The sequence below is a fragment of the Dioscorea cayenensis genome, chromosome 20 (genome assembly GCF_009730915.1).
Source record: "Dioscorea cayenensis subsp. rotundata cultivar TDr96_F1 chromosome 20, TDr96_F1_v2_PseudoChromosome.rev07_lg8_w22 25.fasta, whole genome shotgun sequence".
NCBI classification, from domain to species: Eukaryota; Viridiplantae; Streptophyta; class Magnoliopsida; order Dioscoreales; family Dioscoreaceae; genus Dioscorea; species Dioscorea cayenensis.
This window is the reverse complement of record NC_052490.1, coordinates 17,809,812-17,831,190: the sequence shown is the minus strand read 5'-3', so window position 1 is coordinate 17,831,190 and position 21,379 is coordinate 17,809,812. Positions and strand designations below refer to the sequence as shown.

Genomic DNA, 21,379 nt, shown 5'->3' with positions numbered 1-21,379 from the left:
AGGAGACATTCAAAAAAGAAAACATAGGATTTGGGTTTGATTAAAAAATATGAGACATTACAAAATGAAAATATAGGATTATTGTTTTGATTCAAAAATAGCAAACATTACCAAAAGAAAACATAAGATTAGGGTTTTGATTAAAAAATAGCTGGCATTAAAAAAATACGATTAGATTTTTGATTAAACAATATGAGACATTAAGAAAAGAAAACATATGATTATTGTTTTGATCAAAAAATAGCAAACATTCAGAAAAGAAACTGTAAAATTAGGGGTTTGATTGAAAAATAGGAGGCATTCCTAAAAGAAAGCATAGGATTATGTATTTTTATTCAAATATAGGAGTCTTTCCAAAAAGAAAACATAGGATTAGAATTTTTACTGAAAAATAATTGGAATTACGAAAAGAAAACTTAGGTAGAGATTCCCAAAACAAAAGATAAGATTAGGGTTTTGATCAAAAAATAGCAGACAATCTAAAAGAAAGAAAGGATTAGATGTTTGATTTAAAAATAGGAGGCATTCCTATGAGAAAACATAGAATTAATGATATGTTTTCTTTTTGTAATGTCTCGTAGTTTTTAATTAAAACCCCAATCCTATGTCTTCTTTTTATAATGTCTATTATTTTTAAATAAAAAATCGAATCCTTCGATTTCTTTTAAAAATCTCTCCTATTTTTTGGTTTTTAATCAAAACCCTAATCCTACATTTTCTTATATTATTATCTTCTATTTTTCAATCAAAACCCAAAACCTATGTTTTCTTTTCAAAATGTCACATATTTTCCAATCAAAACACTAATTCTATGTTTTTTTTTACAGAATATCTAATATTTTTAATCAAACCCGTAATTTAACATTTTGTTATAATAGTGTCTTCTATTTTTCATTCAAAACCCTAATCCTATCTTTAATTATAGTAATATTTCCTATTCTTCGATCAAAACCCTAAGCCTTTACGATTTTGATTAAAACAAATAAGACATTCCAAAAAGAAAACATAAGATTATTGTTTTGTTTTGAAAATAGTAGGCATTCCCAAATGAAAAAATAAGATTTGGGTTTTGTTTAAAAAAATAGAGGCATTCCACAAAAGAAAACCCACAATTATTGTTTTGATTAAAAAATTGTAAACTTTCCCAAAACAAAGAATAGGATTAGGGTTTTTATTAAAAAAATTAGACATTCTGAAAAGAAACAAAGGATTGGGGTTTTCATTTAAAACTGAAAAATAAGACAAGCTCCAAAAGAATAAGATAAGATTAGGGTTTTGATTCAAAAATAGCAGACATTCAAAAAAGAAAAGGAACGATTATATTTTTGATTGAAATATACGTGATATTCTGAAAAGAAAACATTGGTTAAGGTTTTGATTCAAAACTAATAAATAGGAGACATTAAGAAAAGAAAACATAGGATTCGGGTTTTGATTGAAAGTTAAGAGGCATTCCTATAAGTAAACATCGGATTAGGGTTTTGATTCAAATATAGTAGACATTCAATAAAGAAAACATAGAATCAGGGTTTTGATTAAAAAATAAGTGACATTCTGAAAAGAACACATAAGATTAGGATTTTGATTGAAAAATAGTAGATATTACTATAAGAAAACATAAGATTAGGGTTTTTATTAAAAACCTAAAAACACTGGACATTTCCACAAGAATACATAGGATTATGCTTATGAATAAAAAATAAGAGGTATTGCAAAAGGAAAAAATAGGATTAGGATTTTATTAAAAATAGGCGCCATTACGAAAAAAACAATGGATTAGGTTTTTGATTAAAAATTAGCAGAGATTCCCAAACCAAAAGATAGGGCTAGGGTTTTCATTCACAAAAAATGAAAGATTTCAAAAATAAAACAAAGGATTAGGGTTTTGATTCAAAATTAAAAAATAGGATACATTCTGAAAAGAGAACAATGGATTAGGCTTTTGTTTCAATAATAGCAAATATTGATAAAAGAAAACGAGGATTAGGTTATTGATTTAAAATAAGTGACATTTCGAAAAGAAAACATACGATTAGGGTTTTGATTTGATAATAGTAGATACTCCTAAAAGAATACATAGGATTAAGACTTTCAATGAAAAATATTTGACATTTCCAAAAGAAGGCATACGATTAGGGTTATGATTGGAAAATAGGAGGCATTGTAATAAGAAAATATAGGATTAGTGGTTTGATTCTAAAATAGTATATAACCTGGGAAGAAAATATAGGATTATAGTTTTTATTGTAAAATATGAGACATTTCGTAAAAAACATAGGATTAGGTTTTTTATTAAAAAATAGGAGACATTACTATAAGAAAACATAGGATTAGGATTTTGAGTAAAAGCCGAAAAAGGGTAAATTTCCAAAAGAAAACATCGGAATAGGATTTTGATTAAAAATAGCAGACATTTCTAAATGAAAATTCAAGATTAGGGTTTTGATTAAAAAATAGGAGACATTATAAAAACAACATAAAATTAGGGTTTTGATTAAAAACTAGGAGAGATTAACAAAACAAAAGATAGGATTAGCATTTTGATTAAAAAATTGTAGGCATACCAAAAGTAAAACATTAAATTTGGGTTTTGATTTTAAAATATGATACATTTCAGCAATGAAACATAGGATTTGGGTTTTGAATCAAAACAGAAAATAGTAGCCATTACTATTAAAAACATATGATTAGGGTTCTGATTCAAAAACATAATCTTATGCTTTCTTTTGAGAATATCTGCTATTTTTTAATCAAAAAAATAATTGTATGACTTCTTTTCATAATGTCTCCAATTTTTGAATCAAAACCTTAATTCTAAAATAATGCCTGCAGTTGTTTTTAATCAAAACACTAATCTTATGTTTCATTTTTTCAATGTCTCTTATTTTTCAATCAAACCCCTAATTCAATGTTTTATTTTCGGTTTGCCTACTATTTTTCAATCAAAACCTTAATCCTATTTTTCTTATTCTAATGTCTCCTTTTTTCATTCATATAGTAATGTCTCCAATTTTTCAATCGACCCTAATCCTATAGTTTCTTATAGTAATGTCTCATATTTTTCAATCGAAACACTAATCCTATGTTCTCTTTTTGGAATGTCTAAAATATTTGACTGGAAACCCTAACCCTATATTTTTTGTTCGTTATGCCGCCTATTTTTTTTATAAAATCATAATCCTATGTTTTTTTTTCCGGAAAGCATCTTATTATTTAATCAAACCACTAATCTTATGTTTTCTTTTCGGAATATCTTTTATTTTTCAATCAAAATCCTAATCCTATGTTTTCTTTAGGAAATGTCCCCTATTTTTCTATTTTTAATCATAACCCAAATCATATGTTTTCTTATAGTAATCCTATGTTTTTTTTTTTTGCAATATTTTTTACTTTTGAATCAAAGCCCTAATGTGTTATTTTCTTTTCAGAATGCTTCATTACTATAAGGAAACACATTGTTAGTGTTTTGATTAAAAACTTAAAAAAATAGGGGACATTTCTAACACAAAACATAGGATTAGAGTTTTGATTCAAAACTAGCAGACATTTTGAAAAGAAAAGAAACGATTACTTTTTTTATTTAAATAGGAAACATTCCGAAAAGAAAACATAGGATTAAGATTTTGATTGAAAAATAGGAGACATTATTATAAGAAAACATAGGATTAGTGTTTTGATTCAAATATAATAGGCATTACGAAAAGAAACCATAGTATTACGGTTTTAATTCAAAAATAGGAGATATTACTATGAAAAAACAAAGGATTCAGGGTTTGATTGAAAAATAGGAGGCATTTCCATTGGAAAACATAGAATTAGGGTTTCGAATGAAAAATTGGAGACATTACAATAAGAAAATATAGGATTAGGGTTTTAATTAAAAAATAGTAGACATTCAAAAAAGAATGCATAGATTAGGATTTTTATTTAAAAATAAAAGAAATTATGAAAAGAAAGATAGGAGACATTAAAAAAAAACATATTATTTAAGAATAGGAGGTATTACAAAAAGAAAACTTAGGATTAGGCATTTGATTGAAAAATATGAGACATTTGGAAAAGAAAATTTAGGATTTGGGTTTCAATTGAAAAATAGGTCACATTGCTATAATAAGAAATGGCATTATGGTCTTAAATAAAGACAAAAATATTGGGACAATTCCAAAAGAAAACATCAAACTAGGATTTTGATTCAAAAATAGCAGATGTTCTTAAAAGAAAACATTGGATTAGGATTTTGTTAAAAAACAAAGTAGACGTCATAAAGAACGGAAAGGATTAGGTGTTTGACATTGCTATAAAAATATAGGATTATGGTTTTGATTCAAAAAGAGTATACATTCTGTAATAAAAATAAAGGAGTAGGGTTTTGATTGAAAAATAAGCGATATTGCGAAATGAAAATATAGGATTACGGTTTTGATTCAAAAATAGGAGTTATTCCAAAAAGAAAACATAAGATGAAGGTTTTGATTGAAAAATACGAGACATTACAATAAGAAAACATAGGATTAGGATTTTGATTAAAAACCGAAAATAAGGAAGATTTCAAATCAAAACCCTAATTTAGGTTTTCATTTCACAATGTGTCCTATTTATCAATCAAAACCTAGTCTTATGTTTTCTTTTGGGAATGCCTGCTATCTTTTTATAAAAACAATAATCGCATGTTTTTTTTTTTGCAATGTCTCATATGTTTCAATCAAAACCCTAATCCTATGTTTCCTTTTTAGAATATCTTCTTTTTTTGAATCAAAAACATAATCATATGTCTTCTTTTGGAAATGTCTGGTATATTTTAATCAAAACCCCAATCCTATGTTTTGGTTTTTAAAATCTCCCCTATTTTATTGTTTTTAATCAAAACGCAATCAAAACCCCAATCCTATGTTTTGGTAATGTCTCCTATTTTTAAATCTAAAACCTAATCCTATGGTTTCTTTTCAAAATGTCTCATATTTTTCAATCAAAATCTTAATCCTATGTTTACTTTTTAGAATGTCTACTATTTTGGAGTAAAAATCTTAATCCAACGTTTTCTTATAGTAATATCTCAAACTTTTGAATCAAAACCCTAATCCTATGTTTTGTTTCTGAATGCCTTCTATTTTTGAATCAAAACTGTAATCCTATTTTTTTCTTTTCAGAATGTCTCCCATCGTTCAATCAAAACTTGAATCTTATGTTCTCTTTCTTAATGTCTTTTATTTACCACTATTGTATCAAAACCCTAACCTATGTTTTCTATTCAGATTGTCTTCTATTTTCAATCAAAAATCTCATCCTTTCTTTTCTTTTCAAAATGACTGTTATTTTGAACCAAAATCATAACCCTATGTTTTTTTTTGGAATATCTCCGATTTTTTAGTTTTGAATCTAAATCCAAATCCTTTGTTTTGTTTTCAGAATGTCTCTTTTCTTTGAATCAAAAGGCAATTCCTATCTTTTGGTTTAGGAATCTCTGCTAATTTTTAGGCAAAATCCTAATACAATATTTTCTTTTTGTAATGACTATTATTTTTGATAAAAAATAATCCAATGTTTTCTTTTCGGAATGCCACTTATTTTATTCAAAACATTAATATTATGTTTTCTTATGGAAATGTCTGCTATTTTTTAATCAAAACAATAATTGTATGTTTTTCTTTTCGTAATGTCTCATATTTTTTAACCAAAACCCTAATCATATTTTTTAACCAAAACCCTAATCCTAGAAGTGAGGGTTTCCCGAGAGCGCACAGGGGTGTGCATCTGCCCCTGTGAAGCTCTCCTGTGGAGGCGCACAGGAGTGGGTAATTTTCACACGCCATTGTGGATGCACAAAATTCCAAGAGACGCGAGTTTTTCTTTAAAATCTTTGTGAATTCTCCTCTTCTTCACTTCTAACCATCCGAAAACTGCTCTTGATTAGTTTCCTGGCCTCTCACCGCTATTTTAGAGGGTTTTTCAGAAAATTTTCATTCCGAATTCAAAGTGTTCATACCCATTTCATCGGTAAACCTCTTAATTTATCTTCTATTTGCCATTTCTTGTTTTTAGTGGATTAAAAGTCTTGAGTTGCACTAATTTTCACTTTATAATGGTTTATGCATGTTTAGAAAGTGTTTAAACATGGTTAGAGGTTATATTTTTTGGAGAATTCACATTGAACCGTACGGTTTTCACACCCCACAGATCCACGTGGGCGTGGGCAATTTCCACAAGTCGCTGCGTAATTCTGCAGTATGTTGTTTCTGAACTTATTTGATCATTTCTTCTCCATTTATTGCAGATATGGCACCTCAAGCGAGTCTACCTATTCTTCCATCAGGAAGGCATACTCTAAATGCACTGGTAAGGTTTTGATAAGTGCTTGTGCGATAAGAAGGCGAAGCGTTCTTTCCTTATGATAGGCATTACTTTTGCCAGGTTTTTGCGCTAATACAAGTGCATTTGTGTACTTTTATGCAGGTTGGGTTGTGAGGCCGATTATTTGTGAAAGAAACCATTGTAGATCGTTTTACGCGTTATTTGGAGGAGATCTTGAGAAGGCTCAAATGGAGAGACATGAGTCGAGTTTAGAATGCTAGAATGTATGATAACCTTCTTGTACTGAAGCTAAGGCAATGATTTGGTGTGACACGAAGGCAGTTATATCCCGGTATTCTGGCTTATGCATATTTAGCAAGATCTCCATAAACGTGACCATTTATTATAGAACCAAGACGATCTATGATGTAAACGTGTGCCTGTTTACGTTAACTCGATGAAAGCATGGATTCGGGAGTATTTCGGGCCGAAGAAGGAAGAAAATAGAGGAGCCACACGGGCGTGTGGAAATTTCACATGCCTGTGCGTTTATTCCACAGGCCCGTGTGGAATATCCACAGTGGCGTGTGGAATCCTGATTCCAGCCTTATTTAAGGCCGATTTCAGCCCCGATTTCAACATTCTTTTCTCCATCTTTTTCCCAACTTGAGAGAGGACTGCGGCTAGGGTTTTGGGAGGTATTAGCTAGGGATTTGGAGAGGTTCTACGGCTTCAACATCATCATCTCTTTGGAAGAATGTTGGTAAGGGAGCCTCTGTTGGATTGATTCGGCGAGGCGTATCATATACCGGATAAGTGGATCTTGCAACAAGTAGAGGACTCTCCACAAGACCACCGCCATGACTATAAAGGTGGTTTTTCCAATGGATTGTTTTCTTTACATTTGATTTAATTATCGTTTGTATTGTGCTCCATGGAAAGCTAAACCCCTAGTGGGTACTTGGGTATTTGTGAACCCTAGGATGTATTAGTTTCATTGAATCTCTTTATCATGCTTTCAATTAATTGATGTTTATTGTGAGTTCCAACCTTGAATGCTTGATTGTATGAACATTTCCCCTAGAGTGACACTAGGGTTGAGAGTTCATGTGGTAACCATTGTGAGTGAGTGACACACCACGAGAGTTAGACAAAGCTTCATTGGAAAGGGTTGAGAGGGCGAGTCGGGAGATACAGGAGCGTCCCCTTTTCCCCTCCAGTGTAATAGATTCTACCTCCATTCCTCGAGTTCTTTGCCGCCATAATAGAGTGAATGAGCTAAGGGATGACCCTATGCTGGGGCTTCATTGTGAGTGTAACGGAGTGAAGCGTTGAGGTGATTTTAGCATCTCGGGCTTAATTGTCGTTAGGGACCTTTCTTCTGGACCAAAGGGTTAGGTCTACAATTAGGAAGAGATTTATCACTTGGAATCCCTCAGAGCTCAATGCAATCCTTCTTACGAGTGCGAGGTTGAGAGGTTGTTCAACCTCTCCTCCAGGACATGTAGAGGATTAGGCTTGGTTAACCCTAGATTCTGGACCATGCATTAAGAGGATGTCCCTGACTCACCATTGCATTAGTTAAGAAGCATAATAGAGAGTTCTTGCACTTGAAACAATTTTTGTAGACGGATCGATACCCGGGTACCCCATTTTTATCGATTGCCTTATATTCTCCTTTACTTTTGCTCTCTTTCGGGTTGCTTTACTTCTGAGAATTGAATCTTGTCATATATATTACTATTCATCTTTCATATAGTTAAGAAACAAATTAAGTATTTGTATTCCCTTTTCCCTGTGGATACGATACCCCACTCACCTGGGATTTATTACTTCGATAACCCCGTGCACTTGCGGGGAGCATTGTCATGTTTTTGGCGCTGTTGCCAGGGAATAGGCATTTAGAGATACTTTGCACTTTTGTTTCCTTATCTATTCCTTTATCCATTCTATTTCACATTTTCTTCTCTATCATCATTCTGATTTGTTTTCTTTCCTTTGTGCAGCTTCAGGTTGATGACGTGAGGGAACCCCTCAATATTGATTGAAGGAGATCCCGAGCTTGAAAAAACACTTAGAAGAAAAGGGAAATGACCTGTTGAAGAACAATCTAATCTAGCTGATTTGGAAGTTGAAGGGTCAAATAATATGGTATAACAGAATGAGCAGCAGAGGATACTCTCTGATTATACTAGACCATCAATTTTGGGCACACAATCGAGTATTGTGTAACCCCCAATTACAGCTCAGAATTTCGAGCTAAAGGCAACAGTCATCCACATGTTGCAGCAATCCGCACAGTTCAATGGTTTGGCCGATGAGGATCCAAACAGTCACATAGAGAACTTTCTCGAGGTGTGTGATATGCTTAAGATAAACGGGGTGACGGATTATGCCATCAAGTTGAGAGCCTTCCCATTTTTCCCTAAAAGAGAGAGAAAGCGGTGGCTACACTCATTACCTAGAGCTTCGATTACTACATGGGAGGAGATGGTAGAAGTTTTTTTCTATCCCGTTGTTTTCCCTCTCGGAAAAATCGCAAAGCTTAGGAATTAGATCTCATCCTTTGTACAGTCGGAATTGGAGTCTCTATTCAAGACATGGGAAAGGTTCAAGGAGCTCCTGAGAAAGTGCCCACAACACGGATTCCTGGAGTGGATGATTGTTCAGAATTTTTACAATGGGTTGAATCCGAGTACAAGACAACTCTTGGATACGGCAGCATGATGTACCTTAGGTAGCAAGACCCCCGATGAGGCCCGTCAACTTATTGATGAAATGGGTTTAAACTGCTACGAATGGAATGCCAGAGAGGAAAAAAAGTGGCCTTTCTTCATGAGATAGATGCAGTAACTTCATTGGCGGCGCAAGTGGAAAATTTCAGTTAGAAGTTAGATCTTCTAACTTCAAACAGAGTGGCGGCGGTGAGTACTTGCACCGGGTGTGGTAGAGGACATGCTCTCTCTGATTGCCCGATCTCTATTGGTGATGCATCTTCTTTTGAGAACGTCGATTTTGTAGGGAATGGCATGAGGACTCAAGGAAACCCATATAGCAATACCTACAATCTAGGTTGGAGGAATCATCCTAATTTCTCGTGGATCAACCAAGGTCCACAAAAGGCCATGAGGCCACCGGGTTTCCAACAACATGCCCCGAACGTGGAAAACAAAGTTTCAGGTTTGGAAACCCGAATGAGTGATTTGGAGAATTCCTTGACTAGATTTTTGGAATCTTCAAATACAAGGTTTGAATCAGCTGAGGCTACACTTCGCAATCACACCGCATCTTTGCATAACCTTGAAAATCAGGTAAGGCAGATTGCAAAGTCTCTCTAGGAAAGGCCACATGGAAGCTTACCGAGCAATACCGAGACCAACCCTAAAGAGCATGTGAAGGTGATCACTTTGAGAAGTGGTCATGAGGTTAAAAGTATTGTTCTCGGTGAGAAGCCAAAAGAACACGCACTCGAGGTTATAGAGGTTGAAGAAGGAACAAGCAAAGAAAAGGAGGTGGCAACTCAACCTTTCAAGCCGAGAATCCCTTATCCCTCTAGATTGAAGAATGACCAAGGGGATGAACAGTACAAGAAGTTCCTGAGCTTGTTCAAGCAACTCCACATCAATATTCCTTTTGTTGAGGTATTAGCTCAAATGCCTAAGTATGCGAAATTCTTGAAAGACTTGTTGACTAACAAGAGGAAGTTGGAGGAGAGTACTTTAGTGATATTAGATGCATCTTGCTCAGTGGTGTTGCAAAAGAACATGCCGAATAAGAAGAAAGACCCAGGTAGCTTCATCATTCTGTGTAATATTGGCAATCTAGGTGAAAAAATGGCATTGGCGGATTCAGGGCTAGCCTCAACGTCATGCCATACACTTTCTTTCAAAAGCTAGGCTTGGGTGAGCCAAGGCTCACTCAGATGAATTTGCAATTGGCGGACCGAACGGTATGACATCCGAAGGGCATTATTGAAGACGTGCTTGTCATGGTAGAAGGGTACATTTTTCCTGTTGACTTTGTAGTGCTAGACGTTGATGAGGATGGGGATGTACCCTTGATACTTGGGAGACCATTCTTGCGGACTTCCAAAGTATTGATTGACATGGATGGCGGGGAGCTAACTTTGAGAGTCGGAGATGACAAGCTCACATACTGCCTTGCTGAAGCCATGCAACATTCTCTTGACTTTGATGATACTTTGTACTTTCTAGACACTACTGATGAGATTATTGATGAATAGATGCAGGAAATGTTCAATCCGGACCCGTATGAAGGTTTATTCGATCAAGAGGAGGAAATCAAAGAAGTAATGATACTTGGTTCGACTGAAGAAGAACTGTCTACCCCGGGGATCTTAAAGAGTGTGCTCTGGAAGATGAAGAGGGCACGGAGACGCCACTTGAAACACTCCAAGACTGTTAGAGGTATAATCGAACCGAACGGTGAACCGTTTCTAGATAGTCCCAAGCCCGACATTTCACCCTCTACTCTCAAGAGACTTTGCTCATCATGCTTTCAAGCCATGGGTAAGAGGGCAACTTTCATCTATGACCCCCCATGAGGTAAGACGAGATACGTCAAGCTTAGTGACGTTAAACAAGCACTTCTCGGGAGGTAACCCAAGTGTTAACCGTTTTTCCCAATTATAGTTTCGTTTTGCATGAATAATTTGTCAAGTGTTGGTGTCTTAATGTTTAAATGCTTGTGCTGAGTTCATTTCGGTTGATTTCTTTGTCATCGTGTGTTTTCATGTGGATTTGCCAAAGATTTATTCGTTTGAGCTTGTTTCTATAGTTTTTCGCTGGTAATTATTGCATAAAAGAGCAGGCTCTAAATGTGTAAACTAGTTCAGAAAATTTTTGCAGAGCCTGCAAAGTTTGTCAAGTCATCCAGAGAAAATGCACGGGAGTGTGAAATTTCCACACGCCGGTGGGGTTGTATTGCGAGCTCATCCAGAGAAGGCACAGGGGCGTGCACTCGCCCCTCTGACCTACCTTGCGATTATCGCACGGCCGTGCAGAATTACCGCACGGGCGTGCTTTGTTCTGTAGAAACCTGGGAATTTTTTCTAAGAGCACACAGCTGCGTGGATTCGCCCCTGTGGGAAACCTTCTGACCAATGCACGGGCGTGGGTATTTTCCGCACGCCCGTGTGGATTTCTGCAGACGATCCCTTCTCCATCCCAAGAGCGCACAGGGGCGTGCGAATGCCCCTGTGAGTTGGGCCTGTGATTGTCCACGGCCGTGCAGAATTTCTGCACGGGCGTACGAAACACTTGGTGATTTCTCTCGGTTTGACAGAGAGCGCACAGTGGCGTGCGCCTTCCCCTGTGGGTCGGATGCACGGCCGTGGGTAATTTCCACACGCCCGTGTGAGCATTTTCAGAGACAGCAAGAGCTATCCCGAGAGTACCCAGGGGCGTGCGTCTACCTCGGTGGCTCTCCACTGTGGAGACACACGGGCGTGTGGAATTTCCGCACGCCCGTGCGGATATACAGAGAAGTCCATGGAGAGTGAGTTCTTTTTTAAAGAAGACTTGTTTCTCTTCACCCACACCCTCTCCACGTTCTTCCGAATACTCTAGCATTAGTTTCTAACCTCATACTGCCGATTTTGGAGGATTTTTACTTGGTTTTCCAGCCTATTCCTATTCTCCTCATCTCAATTCGTCGGTAAGCCCTACTTTTGATTTTCTTTATCAATTCTTGTTTTTAAACGATGAACTTTCTAAGAATGCTTCGTTTTTGCAATTAGAGTGTAAGAGCATGCTTAGAAAGAAATTAGAAGAGTTTTAGAGGTGTTTTGTTAGCCTTTTGAGGAGTGGCCGTGCGGTTCTTCACGCCCTGCGGATCCACACGGGCGTGCGGAAATTCCCCACGACCATGTGGATTTCTGCAGCATCATTTATCAAGCTTGTTTGATTAATTCCATTGAAAATTTACAGGATATGGCACCTAGGCCAAAGAAGCAAACAGAGAAACGGCCGCGGGAGTCATCCTCCGAGTTCAAGGGCATGAGTTTTGCTATTCCCGAGCATTAGGCTCATTTTGCGCGTCTGTCGAGACTTCGGTTCGGACAGACTCGGTATCTGGACAGTAGCATACTCCTAGAGTTACGGCATTGGGATGAATTTGTTGAAGAGGTCGAGGACCTTGTTTTAGTAGGTGGTGGAGTCAGTTGTTGACGACTAGAGAGCTAGTCATCCGTGAGCTCACACTGGAGGTGATGTCGTCATTTGAGTTCGATCGATCATATGAGAGATTCGACTGCATGGACTCCATCCAGTTCAGAGCGTTTGGACATCACTACTGCATGAGCATCACGCAGTTCTCAGTCTAGCTTGGGCTATACGAGGAGGCATTCACAAACACTGAGGAGTATTCTCAGCTACCGACTGATTATCATGGAGCTTTGACCACTCAGAGAGCCTACCGAGTGCTGTGTGGTCAGGGTCAGTATGAGCCGGGGGTGTCCAAGGCCACGTGCCTTTCTCGACCTACCTACCGATACTTACACGCCATTATGATTAGGTTGGTGAATGGCCGTAGTGACATCACAGGTGTTCTGAGCCGGCAGGTGCTGTTATATTTGTATTCGATGGTGCAGCGCATACCGATTCATCTGGGGCACATCCTTGCAGAGTACATTTATCATCAGGGGCATTATGCTAGATTAGAAGTGATCTTCTCGAGCCCCTACATTACGAGGCTAGTCATGGGCAGGGGCCTCTTGGACGCGATTCGCGGGGCCGAGAGGACGAGTACTCCTGCTCCCCTGAGTCTGGAGATGACGAGATTGATGGGTATGATCTGCCAAGTATGGACGCGGGTATATGCCTTGGTTTTACCCACTCCATAGATGGCTGAGGATGAGGGTGATGATGTAGAGGCTTCTCAGCCTGCCCCCGAGCCTCAGCCGATGCCGATGGAGACTGACGCACCTCCGGTGACAGAGGACCTACCCCCGGTACATATGTTCTCACCATCTTGAACCCATGATCATTTTGAAAGGCTAGAGAGTGCCGTTGCGGTAGTATTGGCAGAGATCACTGAGGCACGAGCGGAGATAGCAGAGGTGCGCGCGACACAGACCGCACAATTCACAGAGTTCATGGCGCATTTCGACGCTTTACATCAGATCCTTCAAAGAGATGCTGCTGCACCTTTTGTACTATGACCATGTACCTCCCAGACACCCCCTGCATCACCATCATGGGACCCACCAGCATCTTCTGATCCAACACTAGCAGCAGAGTAGCCAGATCATAGCGCCGACACCTGACTTGCTTTTATTTTACTTCTACTTGCATTCTATTTTGGACATGTTATCCTTAGAAAAGGACTTTCCTTATGAGCTTATTTTTCATTTTGTTGTCTTGAGTTGTATTTCTTGCTCTATCTTATATATACTCGAGTTTTGTTTTTCTTTTATTGAGCTCTACTGAATCCCCTCATGCATGAGTGCAGATGGTCTTGTCATCATGGGAATTGAGAACTTGTCATAGACACGGCCAAGGTGCTTCGGCACTTGGCCGTGTGTGCCTCACAACCTGTTGGAACATCACCCCCAAGGATTTAGCTTCATCAAATGCAACACTAGGAGTTAGGGGAGTATTAATTTGATTGCTTCTCCCTTGATTGATATACATTATAAGTGAGCTTGCATTTGTACATTGAGGTCAATGTACAACTGAAGAGTGGGGGTGGAGGGAGTAGTTTCATAGTGCAGACATCTTTTACACTATTCTGATTGATATATATGCTCACATAGCCAATGGCGGTTCACCTTAGTTGCAATGATGGTATTCTTGAGTTTAGGAGAATTTTTAACATTGAATGTTCTCATGCTTTAGTTCTTGCTTGAATTTTTAGGAATTTTTGCCCGAATAACATTTTGTGCACTTCTCACTCTTTAAACTCTTTTGGCAACTCAAGTCTAAGGTTAAAGGGACCAGTTTTAGCCTTGTTTCTTGTGTTGCTTTATAAAATAAAAAAAAGGGAAATGAAAGAAAGAACAAAGTGTTTTTATCATTTAATTTTGCTTGTTGGGTGGAAAGAGCTACCACCCATGATGTATGAAGCTACTCTCATAAGTCGGATACTAGCTATGCCTTATTGAGAGAAAGAGCTATCTCATGGGATGTGTTAAAGCTACCACCCCGGTAGGAAGAGCTACCACCTCGAAAGTGTGAAAGCCACTTTAGCGGCCACTTTGGAAATGGTTACCTTAGAGGATGTGTGAAGCTACTACCCTTTTTGAAATATTTGGTACTCTTTGTAGATAAATAAGTCCGTTATACCTAGAACTTTGAGGAGTATACTTTGGGTTGACCTGAGTGAGTTCACACACTTACACGACTTCGGGTATATTGTCCTTTTTTATTCAAGTTTTTAGCTAGAGCATTGATTCTTTCGTATTTAGTGTTGAAATTTTCCTTTACTATTAGAATGTTGTCTTTGCATGATTTGGTGAACCTAAGGCCGAGCACTTCCAATAGTGCTTTCATCTACGCATAGAATGTTTTAATTTTTGCTTGAGGACAAGCAAAAGCTTAAATGTGGGGGAGTTAAATAAGTGCTTGTGCGATAAGAATGCGAGCGCTCTTTCCTTATGATGGGCATTACTTTTTGCTAGGTTTTTAGCGCTAATACGTGTGTATTTATGTACTTTTATATAGGTTGGGTTGTGAGGCCGATTATTTGTGAAAAAAGCCATTGTAGATCATTTTACGCATTATTTGCAAGAGATCTTGAGAAGGCTCAAACGCAGAGACGTGAGTCGAGTTTAGAATGCTAGAATGTATGCCAACCTCCTTGTACTGAAGCTAAGGCAATGATTCAGAGGGGCACGAAGGCAGTTACATCCCAGTATTCCGGCTTGTGCATATTTAGCAAGATCTCTACCAACGTGACCATTTATTAAAGAATCAAGATGATCTATGATGTGAACGCAGTGCCCGCTACGCTACTCGAATGAAAGCATGGATTCGGGAGTATTTCGGGATGGCATCGTGCATCGCTCACAAAGCAGGTCGAAAAAAAGGAGCAAAATCGAGGAGCCACATAGCATGTGGAAATTCCACACGCCTGCAGCGCTTTATTCCACAGTGCCCCTGTGGAATATCCATAGGGGCTGTGGAATCCCGATTCCAACCCTATTTAAGGCCGATTTCAGCCCCGATTTCAACATTCTTTTCTTAATCTTTTTCCCAACTTGAGAGAGGGTCTGCGGCTAGGGTTTTTAGAGGTATTAGCTAGGGATTCGGAGAGGTTCTATAGCTCGACATCGCTCATCGCCATCTCTCATCGGGGCTTAGTTACGCGTGCAATGAAGTGAAGTGTTGAGGTGATTTTAGCATCTAGGGCTTAATTGTGGTTAGGGACCTTTCTTCTGGACCAAAACGGTTAGGGTCTACAATTAGGAAGAGATTTATCACTTGAATCCCCAGAGCTCAATGCAATCCTTCTTATGAGTGCGAGGTTGAGAGGTTGTTCAACCTCTCCTCCGGGACATGTAGAGGATTAGGCTTGGTTAACCCTAGATTCTGGACCATGCATTAAAAGGATGTCCCCTGCCTCACCATTGCATTAGTTAAGAAGCATAATAGAGAGTTTTTGCACTTGAAATGATTTTTCCTAGGAGGATCGATACCCGAGTACCCCATCTTTATCGATTGCCTTACCTTCTCCTTTTACTTTTTGCTCTCTTTCGGGTTGCTTTACTTATGAGAATTGAATCTTGTCACATATATTACTATTCATCTTTCATATAGTTAAGAAACAAATTAAGTATTTTATTCCCTTTTCCCGATGGATACGATACCCCCACTCACCGATTTATTACTCGACAACCCTGTGCATTTGTGGGGAGCATTGTCAGGTTTTAAGCTCAAGTTCTGGTGGTTCATCAATCGAAGGGCGCAGCCTACCCTTCTTTAATTTATCGCCTCCCTCAAAAATCCTTCGCCTCATGTTTCGCAATCATTCTCCCCTTCTTGTACTTGTAAATGTACTTTTGTGTGGTCTTCTACATCAAAACAATACTTCCATTCAACAACTCTACCCTCCCGACATCGACACACCAAAAGAGAAAAAGTTCCCGCTTTTGTTCATGATAAGATGAATCAAATTAAGCTAGGACCCTCTCCGCATTTTCCCCTAAGTGATCATTCATTGATCACAATGCGATCTCTCAAACCCGATCTAACACATTATCTAATTCAGATTTTCGTTCTGAATTCTAGCAATATAATCTTCAACCCGATTCTTCTATGGGCTCGTTGAATATTATATGACTCTTGCAAGAAACGACACGGTGTATCCTATACTGCAAACAATTTAACCTTTTGTTTCACATTTTCAACCATTCCCTCGTGATAGTGTCAAATAACCTCGGGTATTTTCAATCATTTCGTGACTAAAAAAAGAATAATTCGAAGGATAATAAGAAAGAAAATATGAAATAGAATGAATGAATAGCTAAGAAAACAAAGTGCAAAGTATCACTAAACGCCTACTTCCCTGCAACGGCGCCAAAAACATGACACATCCGTATATGCATGTAAACCGCAAGTGCACGGGTGTCGAAGTAATAATCCCAGATGAGTGGGTATCGTATCCACAAATAGTAGGGAATAAATACGCTTAAGTTGTTTCTTAACTAATGTGGAAGATGAATAGTGATAAGTGTGACAAAATATGAAATAACAAAAATAAAAGCAACAAGATAGAAAGCACAAATAAAGGAGAAGATAAGGCAATCGATAAAGATGGGGTACCCAGATATTGATCTGGCTAGGACAATCGTTTCAAGTGCAAAAACCCTTTATTAAACTTTCTAATTAATACAACAATGAGTCTTGGAAATCCTTAATTACATGATCCCAAATCTAAGGTCAACCATGCCTAACTCTATACATGTCCCGGAGGAGAGATTGAATAACCTCTCAACCTCGCACTCGCATAGAATTGCAACGAGCTCTAGGAATTCCAAGTGATAAACCCTATTCCTATGTATAGACCTAACACTTTGTTCCAGATGGAAGATCCCCAGCCACAATTAAGCCATAAGTGCTAAAATTACTTCAGCGCTTCACTCTGTTGCACTCGCAACTAAGCCCCAGGGGAAAGACATCCCTTAATCCATTCACTCTACTATGGCCGCAAAGAACTCTTGGAACACGGAGGTAGGATAGATCACACCGGAGGGGAAAGGGGATGCTCCGCTACCTCTCGACTCACCCTCTCAACCCTCTCCAATCTAGCTTTATCTAACTCTCATGGTGTGTCACTCACTCACAAGAGTTACCAACAAGAACTCTCAACCATAGCGTCACTCTAGGGGAGTATTCATACAATCAAGTCTCCAAGATTGGAACTCACAATAAACATCAATTAATTGAAAGCATAATAAATAGATTCAATGAAACGAATACATCCTAGGGTTCACAAATACTCAAGTACCCACTAGGGTTTAGCTCTCCATGGAGATGAATACAATCAATGAAATCGAATGTAAAAACAAACCATAAATAGAAAACCCCCTCATTAGTCGTGGTGATGGTCTTCTGGAGAGTCCTCTACTCAGCGCAAGGGTCCCTTTGTCCAGCCAAAGATACACCTTGCCGAATCGGTGCTGATGAAAGATCTCCCACTAACCTTCTTCCAAACGGTGCGTGATGTCAGAGCCATAGAACCTCTCCAAAGCCCTAGCCAATACTTGTCAAACCCTAGTTGCCGCCCTCTCTCAAGTTGGGAAAAAGATGGAGAAAAGAATGCTGAAATTGGGGCTGAAATCGGCTTTTAAAGTGCTGAAATCGTGAATCCACACTCCCATGTGGCCGCCCCCGTGGAATTTTCACACAAGCGTGTGGAATTTCCACTCGCCCGTGTGGATTCTTTATTTTCCTGTTTTCTCGCCCAGTTGTAAATAGTGCTACTGCGGTATTTTGCTACATTGTTTTCTACAATACCCTGCTACAGTACCGGCCTGAAATACTACCGAATCCATACTTTCATCGAGGTAACGCAAACGGGCACACATTTACGTCATGGATCACCTTGCTTCTTTAATAACATACACGTTGATGGAGATCTTGTTCTATATGTACAAGTCGAAATGCTTGAATGTGACTGCCCTTGTGCCCCTCCAAATAGTTGTGCTAACTCGAGTACAAGGAGGTTGACACACATTCATGCATCTGGAACCCGACCTATGTCTTTGTGTTTGAACCTTAGCAAGATTTCCTCCAAATTAGTGCATTACGACCCACATTGGCTTCTTTCTCTCATAATCGGCCTCACAACCCTACCTGCATAAAAGTAATATAAATACACCCATATTAGCGTTAAAACCCGAGAAAAGTAATGCTCAACACAAGGAAAGAACACTTCGTATTCTTATCGCACAAGCACTTATCACCACTCATTTGGGATTTATTACTTCGATAAACCTATGCACTTGAGGGATATACGTGACACGCGTCCGAATATGTGTGTAAACCACAAGTGCACGGGTGTCGAAGTAATAATTACCCCGGTGAGTGGGTAGTCGAATCCACAGGAAACAGGGCTACTAGTACTAACTTCTTCTCTGCTTTCTAACCTAATGATAAATTGAAAGGTGTGGTGATCTAATGTGGAAAGAAATAAATACCGGAGACAAATATGCAAGGGTAAAATGGATAGAGATCTCAATCAGTAAAAGTGGGGTATTCGGGCAATGCTCCCCTAGGATTTAGGTATTAGGCACCGAATAAGCAAAAGTGTTTCTATGATGAGTAAGTTAAGTCGTGGAAAATCCAAATATAATCGGATCCACCCTCCCGATCACCGATACTAGTCCCCTCACGAGGTCCCGTGGAGAAATCGCTCAATCTCAACACCTCACACCACATATGACTCGCAAAGCACTCTAGGGATTCCAAGAGTTGTATCCGATTCCTAAAGATTAATCCAAACCCTAATTCCCCAGCGAAGGATCCTAACCCCCTACAAGGTCCCGCAGGAGAAATCTCTCAATCTCACGCCTCACACCAAATATGGTTGCATAGAGCTTAAGGAACGGAGATAGAATACACTCAATCGGAAGGGAGAGGGGACACTCCACTATCTCATGACTCACCCTCTCAACCCTCTTTAACCTTGAAGTTCTAACTCTAATGGAGACCTCTCTCACATCAAAGTAACAAATCATGCAAATCCAATCAACCACAAGGATTAATTAAACAAGCAAGCAATGAGAATACAAGATTAAAACTTAATCAAACCTCGGATTAAATAGAAACACTAAGCAAATCCACAAAAAGATGAGAATCCTAGGGTTCACAAGCCCAAATACCCTCTAGAGTTTTTAGCTCTCCATGGAGCAACATACAAAAACACACCATCAATGAATGAAAGTACATTAAAACCATAGAAATAAACCTCCTCATATATGAACCGATGGCCTTGATGGAGAGCTTCGACGCCTTGAAAGACCCACTCCGAGCTAGGTTCACCGGGTGGCTTCCTTTGATGCTATGACGGAGGAGGAATCGATCAAAGTTGGTGACGAAGCGCCTCCAAAGCCGCAAAGACCTCCTCTCCAAACCCTAGCCGTCTCACCCATCAAGAGCCGCACAAAAGGATGACAAAGAATAGGGCAAAATGGCTATTTATAGGCCTTAGATCGCGTCTGTCACGTGCCCTCATGCACCCGTGTGGATTTTCCACGCGGCCACGTGGGCTGCAGAAATTTCCACGCGGACGCGTGAACAGCAATTTTGCTACAGTATGGCTATAGTGAAATTGCTACAGTACTTTTCACAAAACGCGATCCGAACACTCTTCTCTTAAGGCCACATGCCCGGGCACACGTCCATGTGGTAGGCTATAAAACTTTTCTTCATCGACGTATCTTTTGAGAGGTCTTGCAATCTTCACAAAGAGAAGGAATATGAAGATGTGGGCTGCCTTTGTGCCCTTCCAAATAGTGAATTGACTTGAATCTTCTTGGAAGTTGGCACACATCTCCACGCTTATGAACCGCTCTCGTGTCTTGATCCTTGAATTGAACAAGAACTCCCAACATTGTGTCTTTATAGCCTATCTTTGCTTCCTTTTTACTCTTCAAGGCATTCACAACCTATATGCATAAAAGAACACCAAATACACAATATGAGACATAAACCACAGTAAAAATGATGCTCAATGCATGTAAAACATATATCAAAATATGTCTACTCAAGCACTTATCAATACGCAGGGGCGTTTTCAAGTTTTTGACGGTGTTGCCGGGGAGTAGGCGGTTACATATACTTTGCACTTTGTTTTCTTATCTATTTATTCCTTCAATCTATTTCACATCTTCTTTTCTATCATTGTTCTGAATTGTTCTTTCTCCTTGATTACAGAAAAAAAAAATGATTGATATGCCCGAGTTATTCGACACTATCACTGGAATGGTTGAAAATGTGGAATAAAAAGTTCAATTGTTTGCAGTATAAGACACACTGTGCTACTTCTTGCAAGAGCCATACACTATTCACCATTCCGTGGAAGAATCAGTTGAAGAGTACATTGCCAGAATTCAAGAGCTGGACTATGAATTAGATAGTGTGCTAGATCAGTTTGAGAGATCTGCATTGGTATTAATGAGTGATCACTTAGAAGAAACTTTGGAGAGAATCCTCACTCAGTTTAACTCCTCTTGTCATGAAACAAAGGCAGGAACTTTTCTCTGTGGGTGTGTCGATGTCAGGAAAGGAGATTTGTGGATTAGAGGCATCGATAGTCATTGAAGACCATACAGAAACACATTCACAAGGGGAAGAAGGGAAGAATGAGTTTGAGCAGGAGACGAACAATTTTGAGGAAATTGACAGATTGGAGGAAAGTAGGTTACGTCCATCAATTGATGAACCACCAGACCTGGAGCTTAAAATCATGCCAGGACATTTGGAGTATGCCTTCTTGAAGGAGAGTAGGTTACGTCCATCAATTGAGTGATCATAGCTTCGAAATTGTCTATGTATCAAAAGGACAAGCTTGTTAGCATGTTAAAAAGGCATAAGTTGGCTTTTGCATGGAAGATTTCAGACATCAGCGG

At 38.6% G+C, this 21,379-nt stretch overlaps 1 non-coding gene across 1 annotated transcript; it reads right to left on the bottom strand.

Annotated features, from left to right (window-relative positions):
- Window positions 1-8,829: 8,829 nt before the first annotated feature.
- LOC120252156 lies at window positions 8,830-8,936 on the bottom strand. The gene has a single exon (XR_005533701.1). It is a non-coding gene; the product is annotated as a small nucleolar RNA R71 (small nucleolar RNA).
- Between the last annotated feature and the right edge of the window lie 12,443 nt (window positions 8,937-21,379).